At 35.3% G+C, this 14,905-nt stretch overlaps 1 pseudogene; it reads left to right on the top strand.

Moving 5' to 3' along the window:
- LOC141698251 (laccase-11-like) overlaps nucleotides 1-14,280 on the top strand; it is a 92,914-nt pseudogene extending 78,634 nt beyond the window's left edge.
- The last annotated feature ends 625 nt before the right edge of the window (nucleotides 14,281-14,905 follow it).

The following is a 14,905-nucleotide window of genomic DNA, read 5'->3' as shown; positions in this document are numbered from 1 at the left end:
TTTACACATTTAAGATGTAATTAACAACTAAGGAGTTTACTTAGAATTTGAAATATTCTAAGTTAATTTTTGAGTTTTAAAAAAAAATATACAGAGATTCTGAAATATTTATAATTCATATTTTAGTTAATTTCCAATTAAATCAAGCTAGGTTGATTTATTAGAAATTAATCTGCTGCAACACATTAGCTGAGTTCTTGCCTTAGGATGAAGAATTGAGCATTCCAATTTCACTCACAAGTCTAGTGAAGGTTGCTTCATCCAAAGGTTTAGTAAAAATGTCAGCTAATTGTTTCTCTGTTGGAACAAAAATGAGCTCAATGGTACCATTTGCAGCATGTCCCCTGATAAAATGGTACCTAACATCAATGTGCTTTGTTCTAGAATGATTAACTGGATTAGCTACTATAGATATGGCACTAGTATTGTCACACATAATTGGAATTTTGTGTAACACTGGACCATAGTCCATTAGCTGATTTCTAATCCAAAGCACCTGAGCACAATAACTTCCAGCAGCTATATATTCAGCCTCAGCTGTGGAAGTTGACACAGATTGTTGTTTCTTACTATATCAGGATACAGGTCTTTGACCAAGAAATTGACAGCTTCCACTAGTACTTTTCCTATCAACCCTGCATCCAGCAAAATCTGCATCTGTGTATCCAACAGCTTCAAAACCAGTTCCCTTAGGATACCATAATCCCAAGTTTGGAGTTCCCTTTAAGTATCTGAAAATCCTTTTCACAGCCATCAAATGTGATTCCTTTGGATTGGCTTGAAATCTAGCACATAGACAGGTAGCAAACATGATGTTTGGTCTACTAGCAGTCAAATAAAACAGTGATCCAATCATCCCTCTGTAGCTTGAAATATCCACACTTTTGTCTTTCTTGTCTTCATCCAACTTGGTTGCAGTAGACATTGGTGTAGATGCAGGTGAGTTATCCACCATACCAAATTTCTTCAATAAGTCATTCACATATTTGGTTTGGCTGATGAAAATACCATCACTTCTTTGACTAACTTGAAGTCCAAGGAAGTAACTCAATTCTCCCATCATGCTCATTTCATATTCAGTCTGCATTAGCCTAGAGAATCTTTGACAAAGCATTTCATTTGTAGATCCAAAGATGATATCATCCACATAGATTTGAACTAGGATCATATCTTCACCATGCTTCTTGTAGAAGAGAGTTTTATCAATAGTACCTCTGGTAAAACCATGTTTGAGTAGAAATTCTGACAGTGTGTCATACCAGTCTCTAGGTGCCTGTTTCAATCCATGTAGAGCCTTGAGTAATTTGTAAAAAAAGTTGGAAAATTCTGGATCTTCAAAGCCAGGTGGCTGTTGCACATAAGCTTCTTTTTCTAGTTCACCATTAAGAAAAGCACTCTTGATATCCATTTGATACATCTTGAAATTTGAGTGTGTAGCAAATGTTAGAAAAAATCTTATTGCTTCTAGTCTTGCAACAGGAGCAAAAGTCTCATCATAGTCAATTCCCTCTTCTTGTGAGTAGCCTTTAGCAACCAGCCTTGCTTTGTTTCTAGTAACAATTCCATTTTCATCCATTTTGTTCATGTACACCCACTTAGTTCAAATTGTGCTTCTGTTCTTTGGTGCAAGGACTAATTTCCACACTTTGTTTCTCTCAAACTGATTCAGCTCCTCCTACATAACACATATCCAATCAGGATCCAATAGGGCTTCTTCAGTTTTCTTGGGCTCTACTTGAGATAGAAAACATGCATGTAGGCATTTATTAGCAGTTGCACTTCTAGTTCTCACACCAGCTGAGGGATCACCAATAATAGCTTCTACTGTATGACTCATATCCCACTTTCTAGTGTGAGTCTGTTGACTAGTGCCTTCATCATTTTCTTCAGTATTACCATGATTGTCATTTCCATCCTCTCCTTCTCCCCTTGAGTTTGTGCCATCAAATTTAGGTGTCTGAAGAGAGCTTTCATTCCCATGATTTTTCTTCAAAGGTCTCTTCATTTGTCATTTGTTGTGCTACAACTTCATCTTCCTCATTAGAATCACTATCAATGGTTAGATTCTCAAATACAAGGGCTTCAATATCATTTACATCAAGGCATTCCAAGCCTGGACACTTGTCATCAACAAAAGTCACATATGTACTTTCCATAATTTTTTTTGATCAATCACATAAACTTTGTAGGCTGTTCTTTCCAATGAATATCCCAGAAAAATTGCTTCAAAAACTTTAGAGTCAAATTTTCCCATATATTCAGAGTTGTCTTTTAGAATATAACACTTGCTTCCAAACACATGTAGATGCTTCACTGTAGGCTTCCTGTTAGACATGATTGAGTAAGGTAATTTGCCATGAGCTTTGTTGATGAGATATCTGTTTTGAGTGTAACATGCAGTATTAACAGCCTCTTCCCAAAAACTAGTTGGCAACTGAGCATCTTGTAGCAAAGTTCTAGCAGCTTTAACCAATGTTCTATTTTTCCTCTCAACTACTCCATTCTGTTGAGGTGTTCTAGCTGCTGAAAATTCTTGAACAATGCATTTGCTTTTGCAGAATTCACTTAATGTTGAGTTTCTGAATTCTGTTCCATTATCACTCCTCAATCTTTTCACACTAACTTTTCCTTCAGCTTGCTTCTCAATTTTCTTGATGTGCTCAATTATAATATTTGGAGTTTCATCTTTAGAGTACATGAACTCAACCCAAGTGTATCTTGAAAAATCATCAACCATGACAAGGGCATATTTGTTCCTTGAAATGGACAAGACATTTACTGGCCCAAACAAGTCCATGTGAATAAGTTGTAGAGGTGCACTTATAGAATTCATAGATTTTGACTTGTGACTTGATCATTTCATTTTTCTTTTCTGACAAGCTTCACAAACTTCCAATTGAGCAAATTCCAGACTAGGCATGTCTCTCACAAGATCCTTCTTGATTAAGGTGTTGATTGCTTTGAAATTCAAGTGAGATAGCTTCTTATGCCACAGTTTGCTTTGCTCTTCTGATGCCTTGGTGTAGAAACAACATCTTCCATCCTTATTTGGTAAGTCTAAGTCTGCAACAAACAAGCTTCCCTTTCTTACTCCTTTAGGAGCAATTTCACCAGTCTTTTTGCTAATAAAAGCACAATCTTCTTTGTTGAACACAACTTGAAAACCTCTGTCTGAAAATTGACTAACACTTAGAAGATTTACTTCTAATCCAGCAACTAGTGCTACATCTTCAATGACAACATTTCCAGAAACAATCTTGCCATATCCCATTGTGAATCCTTTGTTGTTGTCTCCAAAGGTCACCAAAGGGCCAGCCATCTCCTCAAATTGTGATAGCAGGGCCTTATCACCTGTCATATGCCTGGAACATCCACTATCAATGATCTATGTGACCTTCTTTCCTTTGCCCTGCACACAATGAGGATTAAGTGTGTTTAGCTACCCAAGCTGTGTTGGGCACTTTCTTCTTGTTAACTGATTTTGCAGAAGTAGAATGAGAATATTCAGATAAAATGGAATTCATAGACTGTTGAGCATTTTCCCTTTCAGATATAGAACCAACTTTTGATTCTATGAGATCAATTCTCAATTTATGGCAACTCTTCATCACTTTCATGTTGTAGGGAATGCAGTCAAACTTGTCACAGAATGAATAGGGATCATTAGCCTTAGCTTCATTGTACTTGCAGACTCCTTCAGGTGGATTGCTAACAATCTTTTTACAAGATATGTTAGGTGATTCATTGATCCATAATTCTCACACCTCTTTATAGGAGCATCTGCAACATAAGCAAAATTATTGCTTTTGTTTATCCCAATCTTTCCATTTCTATCCTTCTTTTTCTTTTTGACCTCTTCAGCTTTAATCTCCTTCACAGGCTCCTTAATTTCTTGATTGGCTTTTAGTGTTTCAAAAGATATGGAAGACTGAGTTGTCTCATCATTTTTTTTTCCTTGTCCTCATCAGCTATCTCCTGTTTGATGATCAACTCTTCTTCACTGAAGTTCACCTCACATGCCTTGAACAAAGGTGATTCGACTTTCTTCAAAATAATTGGAACATTCTCAGTTTCAGTTGATTTTCCTTTGTCACTGGCAGACTTCTTTATGTTGTTCAAACCCTCATAATCAAGACCAATGGCAATGTTTGCACATGGCTTGTTCTTTTCATGAAATTGGCCAATCAACTCAGAAGCATTTTTGAAGGATTTCAGCTTCACTTCATTCTTCTCCAGCCTTTCTCTCAATACTGCTTCAATTTCACTTGCACACTTTAATTTGTTCTTTAAGTATGCATTTTCTTGCTTAGCAGCATCAAGCTCAACTAGCAACAATTCAGTCTCTTGTTTTTCACTCTCAAGTTTCTCATTGGTCTTTTTCAATCTGCTAACTTCCTCATTTACAGCAACCATGCTTGTATGAATGTGGAACATTTTTGTGCTCATCTTTTCAACAGTTTCCTTATATTGACTTACATTTAAATGAATTGTGGTAAGAGTTGGTACCTGTGAATTAGATGATGAAGAATCTCCTTACTCCAAGGCCATGAGTGCATAGTTTCCAACTTCTTCATCTTCATCATTATCTGAATCATCCTAGCTTTTGCCCTCAGTAATATAAGCTTTCTCTTGTTGCTTCTTTAGAAGACCATCATACTTTGCTTCCAATTCAAGATAGGCTCTGTCTTTCTTTGCCTTCTTGGGTTTCCTACATTCTGTAGCAAAATGGCCCAACTCATCACAGTTAAAGCACCTTATGTTTGATCTGTCAACAGATCCAGTTTTGTAGCCAGTTTTGCTATCTGGAGTGTACTTCCATTTTCCTTTCCAGCTGTTGTCTTTGTTGAATGACTGTCCTTTGCTCTTGAAAAATGTTGGTTTCTTCACTCTAATGTTAGAGAATTTTCTAGCCAAGTAAGCCATTGATTTGTCTAGCTCATCAAGCTCATCAAGAGTGTAGAACTCATCTTCTTCATCCAATTCCAGTTTGACTTGCTCTTTAGTGTCATTGACTCTTTTCTCACTTGTAGAAATTTCTGGAATTTAGGATCTTTGCTCATCATTAGAGGTCTGGCCATCATTCACAATCAGTGCACTTGAGCCATCCATTACATATCCTTGACCCCCTTAATGATTTCTTTTGAATCATTTCAAGTTCATAAGTTTTCAGAACCCCATAGAGCACTTCTAGTGTGATTCTACTCAAATCCCTTCCTTCTCTGATTGCAGAGATCTTTTGTTCCAAATGATCAGGGAGAGTAAGCAAGAACTTCAAATTCACTTCTTCAACATCATAAAATTTATCATGAAGCTGCAAGTCATTTATCAGCTTACTAAACCTTTCAAACACATCAGTAATATCTTCCTTTGGTTTAGCCATAAAACCCTCATACTGAGAAATCAATATCCTTCTTTGATTTGACATAACCTCCTCAGTTCCTTCACAGAGTATCTCAATCTTTTCCCATATCTGTTTAGCAGTGTCATAGTTGACAATGTTATTATACATTACATTGTCAAGTGACTCAATTAGTATCAGTTGCAAAGCACTGCATAGGGAAACTTTCTCTCTTTCAATATCAGTATACTCAGAGGCATCTTTAGGAGCAAAATGAGCTGGAATAACCATATCTCCATCTGTGGTTTCCTCAACCCTAACCATAGGAGTGAAGGGCCCATTCTTGAGGATCTGAATGTAAAGGTGATTGGCCATTCTTATAAACAGCAATATTTTCTTTTTCCATAAAGTGTAGTTGGCCTTATCAAAGGGAGGAATCTTGATACTACTGATTTTCTGTGTATTCATTTTTCCAAGATCTAATCTGTTTACTTTCAGATTTTGCTCTGATACCACTTGTTAGATATGAATACAATACAGAGGGGGTGAATGTGTTTTGGCTTAAATGGTTACTTTTTGGTCGACTTTGGGTTTAGCAGTTGGTTGTTATCAATGATTTTGTAGAATAGATGTTAAACATAAATAACAATGCAAATATGTAAAACACGGATCTTCAAAACTCACTTAATTTTATATTAAAAATCAAGCAGTGTTTTGCTACAAAATCTCTAAGTTCTTGGTTTAGAACTTAGCTTCTTTCTTGAGAGAGAATACAATTTCTAATCTGAATTCTTACTACTGACTAAGGACCAGTGTTGACTTTATAACTCAGTTAACTGCTGGTTTATACAGTGTGAAATAAGACATGCTATTAGCTTTTCTAAACTGTCACTTGTCATTTCTATTTATAGAAAAACAGATCTTCCATTTCTGGCTTAGCATATCTTTAGCATCCCGTGTTCACTTTAATCTTCCTTTTTTAGTTAATCTTCACCATTAATCTTGCACATCTCTCAAGCTACTTTTTGTAGACTTGTCAATTCAGCTGTGTGAATTGTTTGTTGATTTGCAACCTTGGATATTGAACTGTTTTGCAATTCTGTACTTAGAGAAATTTCTTCACTTTGAGATCTCCAATTAAACTGTAGAGAACTCGACATCTCGATAGGCATGTTGGCTTGTCGATATCTCTGAAACTTCATTGTTGACTTGACTTATCGACAACTCTGAGTTCTCTAGTGAATTTTGGTTTATCGATAACTCAGAGTTCTCTAATAGACTTTGGCTTATCGATAACTCAGAGTTCTCTAATGAATGTATACTTGTCAATATCTCTGAGTTCTCGAATGGGTATTTGACTTATCGATATCTCCAATAGCATTTCCTGAGTTTTCGATAGACAATTCCTGAGTTATCGATAGGTCTTTCTGAGTTCTCGATAGGTCTTTCTGAGTTCTGGAATGACTTGTCTATAACACTAATTCTGTGACTTGTAGAGATCTTGACTTAGAATGTTTTTCACCAAACAGAATTATTCAACTCCAAGCTTCTTCATAATTCTTCTAAGGCATGACCTTCTTGATCTTCTTCCAGATAGAATTCTTAGGCTTGACACTCTTTAGGGAAAAATGCTCCAGTCTGCTCCATTTACATTTTACAGACATTAAGTGTTACAAGTATAAATTACAGATTAAGGTTACAATACAACTAATCTTAGGGTTGTCAATATGACTTAGTCTTGTTATGATACAATCATGTCTTGCACAACAGATGCCCCAGTCTTCTACAGGCTTTTAAATGGAGTTTATCAACCAGTTCATCTTCTGGATGACGACCAAGTTTACTTTGATCCTATCGGACTTTGTGTCCGTATCAAGGGGTTGTTTGCAGCCCCTTCGATATTCCACTTGAGGTCTTCGATAAACTCTCGTGGGACGATCATATCGGCTTCCTTTTCTTTGCGGGAGAGGTCTCTCTGGAGCAGGAGAGACGTGCAAGGGTGGCTGAGCAGCAACGCCTTGCTGCTCTGGAGTTGCAGGAGAGGATCATCTCTCTTGCACACTCTATGTCCAGAGCTTACCTGCGTCGGGCAAGGAGGATAGAGGCCGAGAAGAAGAAGCCAAAACTAGAGTAGTTAGGATTAGGATTTACTTGATGTAATCTAAATCTTAATGTACTCTGTGTTTATTATCAATGAAAAAATTTCTTCTTCTCTATTAATTTGTTTTTGTTGCTTGTTGTTTATGTCATAATTGCCTTGTGTTTACAACTCCATTAATTATTCTTTTTCCTGTCAGAGTGTTTGCAACTGTAAATCTCAATGCATATGCCTAATTAAAATTCCAAAAAGACGGGTATGTTCAATGCATTACAGGTCCAACACAATCTACTCAGACAACAACAGGAAGGTCAAATAATCAATCAACAGGTATTTGTGCTAAAACATTTCTAAATCGAACTGCAGTTCACCCAGGCACAGCAACACAAACACAAACTCAAACACAATCCCACTCAGGTGACTCTCAAAAGAAACTTGTTTTACAAAAGGACAGCAATTTCACCATGTTCTTCAGATTGTTTTGTTGTTTGAGAAGAAAAACCATCACTAACATGGGAAATTCATCAGTTTCTACTAATTATCCCATGAACATCTCTATTGCACCTTCATGTGCAAAATAGTCTTCACAGACTGAAAAGGTTTGAGGGTAGTACTCCTGAGGGGGAGCTATCTAAATCCTCTCCAATTCAATTGGAGGTTCCTCATGAAGGAACAACTCCCCTCATAACTCTAGCAAAAGCTGCCTTAGCAGTCAAAGCTAGAAGTACAATTATCTATGACAATGTCATGAGAAGGGCAAGTATAGCACATTTATGTGTCAGTGTGTTGCAAGACACACAAGGGTTTGAGGCTGCTGTACATGATAGTAACTCAGTCAAATCCCCTCCAATTCAATTGGAGGTTCCCACTACAAGTGAGGGACAACACACTGTCAAAACCACAGAGCAATTTGTGAGTCAAACTGTGACCCTAGTCACAGGTGTTTCTGATGATTCATTCATCTTACAATCTCAAACTGGTATTTACTCTTCTGATGAAATGAGTATGGTTAGACCTATATGGATTACCCCTAATCATATGATCACAGACAACTCTTCTCAGCCACCTCTTATTTCTTTAAGTCAAACAACAATTGAACCTTTCATGTGAGAATGAGAGAAAATATTGAGAGAAAAAACAGAAAGTAAGAGAGGCAGGATCCTTCCTGGTAAAAGGAGAGGTAGATGAGTGTCTGGATTTAGTAATCCTTGTGAGGAAACTCTGACTCTCAAAAGTCATGAGTCTAGTGCAGTGAGAAAGTAGTGAGACTACTTATTCAAAAGAACAGAGAGTTTAGGACTTTTATTACTGACAGACTTCTTTTGCAGATCTAAGTTAAACTCCCATTCTACTTGATAAACTCATCACCACAGATCTAACTGAAGCTTGAAGCTGCAGACAGTGCTCTAAATGGACAATGACAGTAGCTTGAACAATATACATCTAGTTGGATCTTTCTACCTGGAGATAATGCCAAAAAGGGGGAGAATATGTCTAAATTCCAAAACAGCTGATGGATGTTGATGTTGCCAGATAATAAAATTATATTCTTCATAGGGGGAGAGAAGAATAAATCTAAAGCAACTCACAAAAGAAGACAAGATGGGGAGATTGAATTCTGCATTTAGCTAGAGTTTTGACATCATCAATCAGAACTTGTGCATAATTCCATAATGAACAAGTTTAGGGGAGATTGTAATATATAAATGGTGATGTCAAAGATTACTGGAGATAACAATATCATTAGTGTCTCTGATCAAAGTATGAAGCAAACCAATGGACATCTGATCTGAGGAGGAGATTAATGAACTGTTATTTTTAGTAATCAATTAAGCTTGGGGCCAATCCTAAGTAAGTTGTATTGTTATCTTAGTTTGTATTTTGTACTTGTAACACTTAAAGTCTGTAAAAATACAAAGGAGCAGACTGGAGTCTTTTTCCTAAAACAGTATCAAGCCTAAGGATTCTATCTGGAAGAAGATCAAGAAGATCATGCCTCAGAAGAATTTTGAAGAAGCTTGGAGTTGAATAAATTTGTTTGGAGAAAAATATTCTAAGTCAAGATCTCTACAAGTCACAGATTTAATGTTATAGAGAAGTCATTCGAGTTGCAGAGATTACCGACGGATGAGGAACATCCATCGGGATAGTAGTTTGGCTAGTCGACGGATGACTGCTGTTAGGCACATCCATCGGGATACAATCACTACTTGACGGATGAGCAATATCCATCGGGAGAGAAGAAATGAATGCATTTGGAGTGGAGAAGTTAGGAAAGCTACTAGAGAACTCAGGAAGATATTGACAAGCCAAATTGAAGAACTGAAGATTGGAGATATCGACAAGTCATTCCTTCACTAGAGAACTCAGAGTTATGGACAAGTCTACATTCAGTAGAGAACTATGAGTTATCGATAAGTCAAGTTCCATTAGAGAACTAAGACTTATTGATAAGTCAAAGTGAAGATGTGAAGACTAGAGATCTCGACAAGCTGAAGACCTCTCAAGTGTTCTATAAATTTAAACTGGAGATCTCGAGGTACAGTCTCAAAGTACAGAATTGCAGATCAGTTCAATATCCAAGATAAACAATCAACAAACAATCCAACAACTGGATTGACAAGTCTACAAAAAGCAGCTTGAAGAGTGTGCAAGATCAATGGCAAAGATTAACTAACAGAGGAAGATTAAAGTAAACACGGGATTCTAAAGATATGTTAAGCCATAAATGGAAGATCTGCTTTTCTATATATAGAAATGACAAGTGACAGTTTAGAAAAGCTAATAGCATGTTTTATTATCCACTGTGTAAACCAACAGTTAACTGAGTTATAAAGTTAACATTGGTCCTTAGTCAGTTGTAACAATTTAGATCAAATCTCTTGTATCACTCTCAAGAAGAAGCTGAGCTCTTTAACATCAAAGAGCTTAGAAATTTTGTAGCAAAACAGTCTTAATTTTTAATATAAAATTAAGTGAGTTTTGAAGATTTGTGTTCTTTATTTTCTGCAAATTTAAATTCTGCATGAACACTTTTCTTTACAAGATTTAATTTACTTTTTTCAACCATTAACTTTTAAGAAAAGCCTAAAAACAGTAAAACACATTCACCCCCCTGTGTGTTATTCATTACCTAACATAATTTACACATAAAATGAACCAGACTTGATCACATACCAAAAAATAATGACAGGCTATCCAAATAATTTGAAACTAAAACCTTACATATATATACTTAGTAATCAAACATCATGAACGAAATACGCAACCCACAGATTATCATCTAAACTGACAACTTAAAAAGAATACAAACAAACTTCAATACACAGCTAAAAATGATATCTTATGATGTTAATGCTACGATATAAAGTCATATGTCATCATCACGTATAATACATATGATAATCAAACACTAGCTGCTAAAATAATTTAAGATCCATGCTTATATCACAAATTAAACAAAAATCGCGCCTTTATTAAATTAGGTTGAGATTTTGGGAAAATTACAATTCTACACATCAATTAAAAGGTACAATAACAAGATGCGTATATAAATCGAACATTCAATCAGATTAACATAGTTACTTTCATTAATTAAATGATCTATATATGAGGAGAGAGAGAGAGAGATTAAGGTTAGGGGCAGAGAGAGAGGAAGGGAGAGAGGGGGGAAGGAGGGGGGTAGAGAGAGAGAGAGAGATTGCGGAGAGACCGTACCTCGAAAACAAGGCAAATCTGAAAGAGATTTGTGAGATGTTTGATCGGCAGACATATAGAGATTGGATCTGAGATCGATGCGGTAGAGAAGATTAGTTTTTTAGAGAGAAAAAGAGGAGGAGGTTGTATGGAAACATGGGACTTTTTCCTAGGGCTTGAAATACAAAGGGGCTGCTACAAGGAGCAATAGATAATGCTTGCTTCAGGTTGTACAGTCTCGAATTTTCAATTCCTGCTCTTTAGCAATTATTTATTTTAATTATTATTTTTTTTCCTTTTAATTAAATTGATTTTACTCAAAAAAAACTTGATTTTTTAATTTCAATTAAAAAAAGAAACTAATTCATAAATATTTTAAATCACTACACTAAATTTTTAATTTTCAGAACTTTAAAATATATTTTAAACTACATCATCATTTGTTGCACAAAAAATTATCATTTTTGATATTTTAATAAGATTATATGTTTATTTTATTTTCCGATTCCAATATTATTTTATTGCTTTTAAATTATCATAAAATTTATTATTTTTAAAAATGTTATTATTGATTTTTTATAACATATAATAAATAACTATACTAATATTATTAACTTCTAAAAATAAATAATATATATTTCAATTATTATTTCATTTCTATGTAAATAATTATTAATTATTTAAATTAAAAAAAATCATCTTTATATATATGCCATTTTGGTAACATATTTTAACCATACCGCAACATCATAAAAAAGGGTTGCGATAGACATTTGTCTATAAGACTACTATTACACTTTTTTTTGCAACCCCAAGATGAAGGGTGGCAGCATGCGCGTAGTGTATGTCCAACATATTAAGCCATTGCAATAACTATACAGTCGGTTTCACGCCAAGCTCTGAAAATAACTGTCAAGCAAATCATTCACTAAATTGAGAACTTGTTTAGTAGAGCGAAAAGTGCTTTTCCGTAACTAAGTCCGATTTTAGACCAATGAACATTAGTCTAATATAATTTTTTTGAAAAAATACGAACTTGCATCGATAGGTAATTTGGAGGAGTACAAGACTAGGTTTCACGGGCTCCGTTGGTTTTTTGACACATTTGAAAGAAAAAGTTATTTTTATAGGATAGTTGTTCAGAATTTTGCAAAAATGGCACAGAACGCCACTATTTCTGGGGTTATGTCATTGTTACCCAGAAGTAGTGGCGTTCTGGGGTATAATACCTTTTTTATTTTTATTTTCCTCCCCTTTGTTGCCTTGTATTTATGCAGATTTGTGTGTTCCTAAAATCATGTGAGGGCTTGTTTTGGAACGCTTAAATTGAATTTTCAAAAAATTATTTTGGTTAATTTTTTTTATTGGTTAGTGAGGGAAACCTATTTTTAGTATTTATTTTTTTTGTAATTTTAAAAACTGTACACATATGATTTTTGGAGGTCGAAAAAGGGTGTCATGAGGAAGGGTTGCTCATTTTTTGACGAAGACACATTTTCTTAATTATTTTAAATATAGATTTAAATTTTATTTGTGTTGAATTCTTTTTCTGTTGAGTAGTGATGTAAACCTATTTGTAGTATGTAATTTTGTTTTTAATTTTAAAATTTTTTTGTATGGCTTTAGTTGCTTGGAAAAGGGTACCATGGGAGAATAAAATTAGGGAAAAAATTAAAACAAAATTAAATATTAGTAAATTTATATAAATCCCATAAAAAAATTAATTATTTCATAAATTTGTATTTCTATTTGTATTTTTATTTCATAAATCCCAAAAATAATAATATTTCATAAATTTATGTTTTTTATTTTAAATTACTAGAACTTAAAATAAATTTCAGAAAAATGTCCATTTAAATTGTTTTTATTTATGTTTCTTTTTGTAGCAATTTTTTGTTGAGAATTTTGAGAACCTTATCTTCTGAAGGCTATCTTCAAAATCTGACGAAAAAGTAGATTTCTCCTACAAAGTAACCTTATCTGAAATCTCAAAAGGATAGTATCAGATTTCTCTTTGCAGAAATAATTGATAGAATCAATAATTCACAATAATTTTCAACACTGCATATGTTACTATTTGTACATGTCCTCATGCATTACATATGTTCAATACTGGTGCCTTCAACACTTGCTTATGTTCTAATTTTCTAAAAGATTTGTCATCTATTTGTGTGTATATACACACACACACACACATATATATATATATATATATATTCTTTATATCTATTGCTTAATTGTTAATATTTTCTATAAAACAGGGAAATGGAAGGGCACGTGAATGTCAAATTTTTTTGGGGTGGAGTGGTTATTTGAGAAGGTACTAATATCAAATACTCTATCGATCCCAAAAAAAATGTTTATTAGGTTTGGTACCACTTTTGATGAGCTTAAATGTCTTGTTTACAATGTAATGAATATTAGTTCGTATTAATGGAATTTGAAATTGATTTTGAAGTATCTTTACCATAATAAATACAACCTAGTTGAAGGTTTTTATCAAATGGATATATTATATGATGATGATGTTACACGCATGTTAAATGTCCCTGCCATGTTGCTGAACGTTCAAGGAGATATTTCTTTGTTCATCGAAATAGTGGAAATTATTGTTGATGACCCGTACTCATTCTAACTTAATTTAGGGTCTTCACCGACAAAAATAACATACGGAAGTAATGTCAACATAGGATGGTCAGATCTACTTTTTCAAGGTGGAGAGTACAGAGGCGAAACTGGTGAAAAAGGTATAAGGTATGGAGGGGGCAGTAGTCAACATGATGGAGTGTATGGAGGGGGGACTAGTCAATATGGTGGAGAGTATGGAGGTGGAGTAGTCAATATGGTGATGGGTATGGAGGGGGGACTAGTCAACATGGTGGAGGGTATGGAGGGGGGACTAGTCAATATGGTGGAGAGTATGGAAGGGAGAATAGTCAATATGGTGGTGGAGGATATGGAGGGGGGAGTAGTCAATATGGTGGAGGGTATGGAGGGGGGGACTATTCAACATGGTGGAGGGTATAAAGGGGGGACTAGTCAACATGGTGTAGGGTTTGGAGGGGAGAGTAGTCAATATGGTGGAGGGTATGAAGGGGGAGTAGTTATGAAAATGATGAAGGTAGTGGAGGTGGTGGAGGTAATATAGATATAGCATTTTCATAACCAAAGGATATGGTGGGAAGAGGATCTGGTAAGTGGTTAGCCCTCGTCACAGATGAATCTGTAGCCAATTCATCTAGTGAGGAGAATTTTCACCTTCATGATGATGATGAAGAAGATTCTTCAGGAAGCGATGAAACTGAAGGGCATTTAGAGAGGCATGAAGGAATTTCCAGCATATTTCCAGTAGTTAGGGAACAACGTCATGTTCCAAGGGCTTCATGTTTTCGCACAGAACAATATATTCCCCAAACAATATATAACCTCAAAGATATGTATGTTGATGAAGACCTCGATCAGGGGGATCTGAGTGAAGGAAGGTGTTACCGTGACAAAGCCACCCTCTTGTTGGCAGTGAGGCATTCACATATTTCTACTGATCGTACATATATAACGACAAAGAGTAACAAAGGACAGCTCATTATACAGTGTCGGGCGGAGGGCTGTAACTAGAGGATGGGAGCTGCTTTCATGCATGATTCTGGGTACTAGAGGATAAATGTGAATAGAGAGGAACACAAATGCATGGTTGATCAGCCGTTGCAAGATCACAAGAAGTTATCTGCAAGGATGATTCACGGATTGTGAAACCACTTGTAAGCAATTTCATA

The sequence above is a fragment of the Apium graveolens genome, chromosome 2 (assembly GCF_009905375.1).
Source record: "Apium graveolens cultivar Ventura chromosome 2, ASM990537v1, whole genome shotgun sequence".
NCBI classification, from domain to species: Eukaryota; Viridiplantae; Streptophyta; class Magnoliopsida; order Apiales; family Apiaceae; genus Apium; species Apium graveolens.
This window is presented reverse-complemented; position numbering and strand designations above follow the sequence as displayed.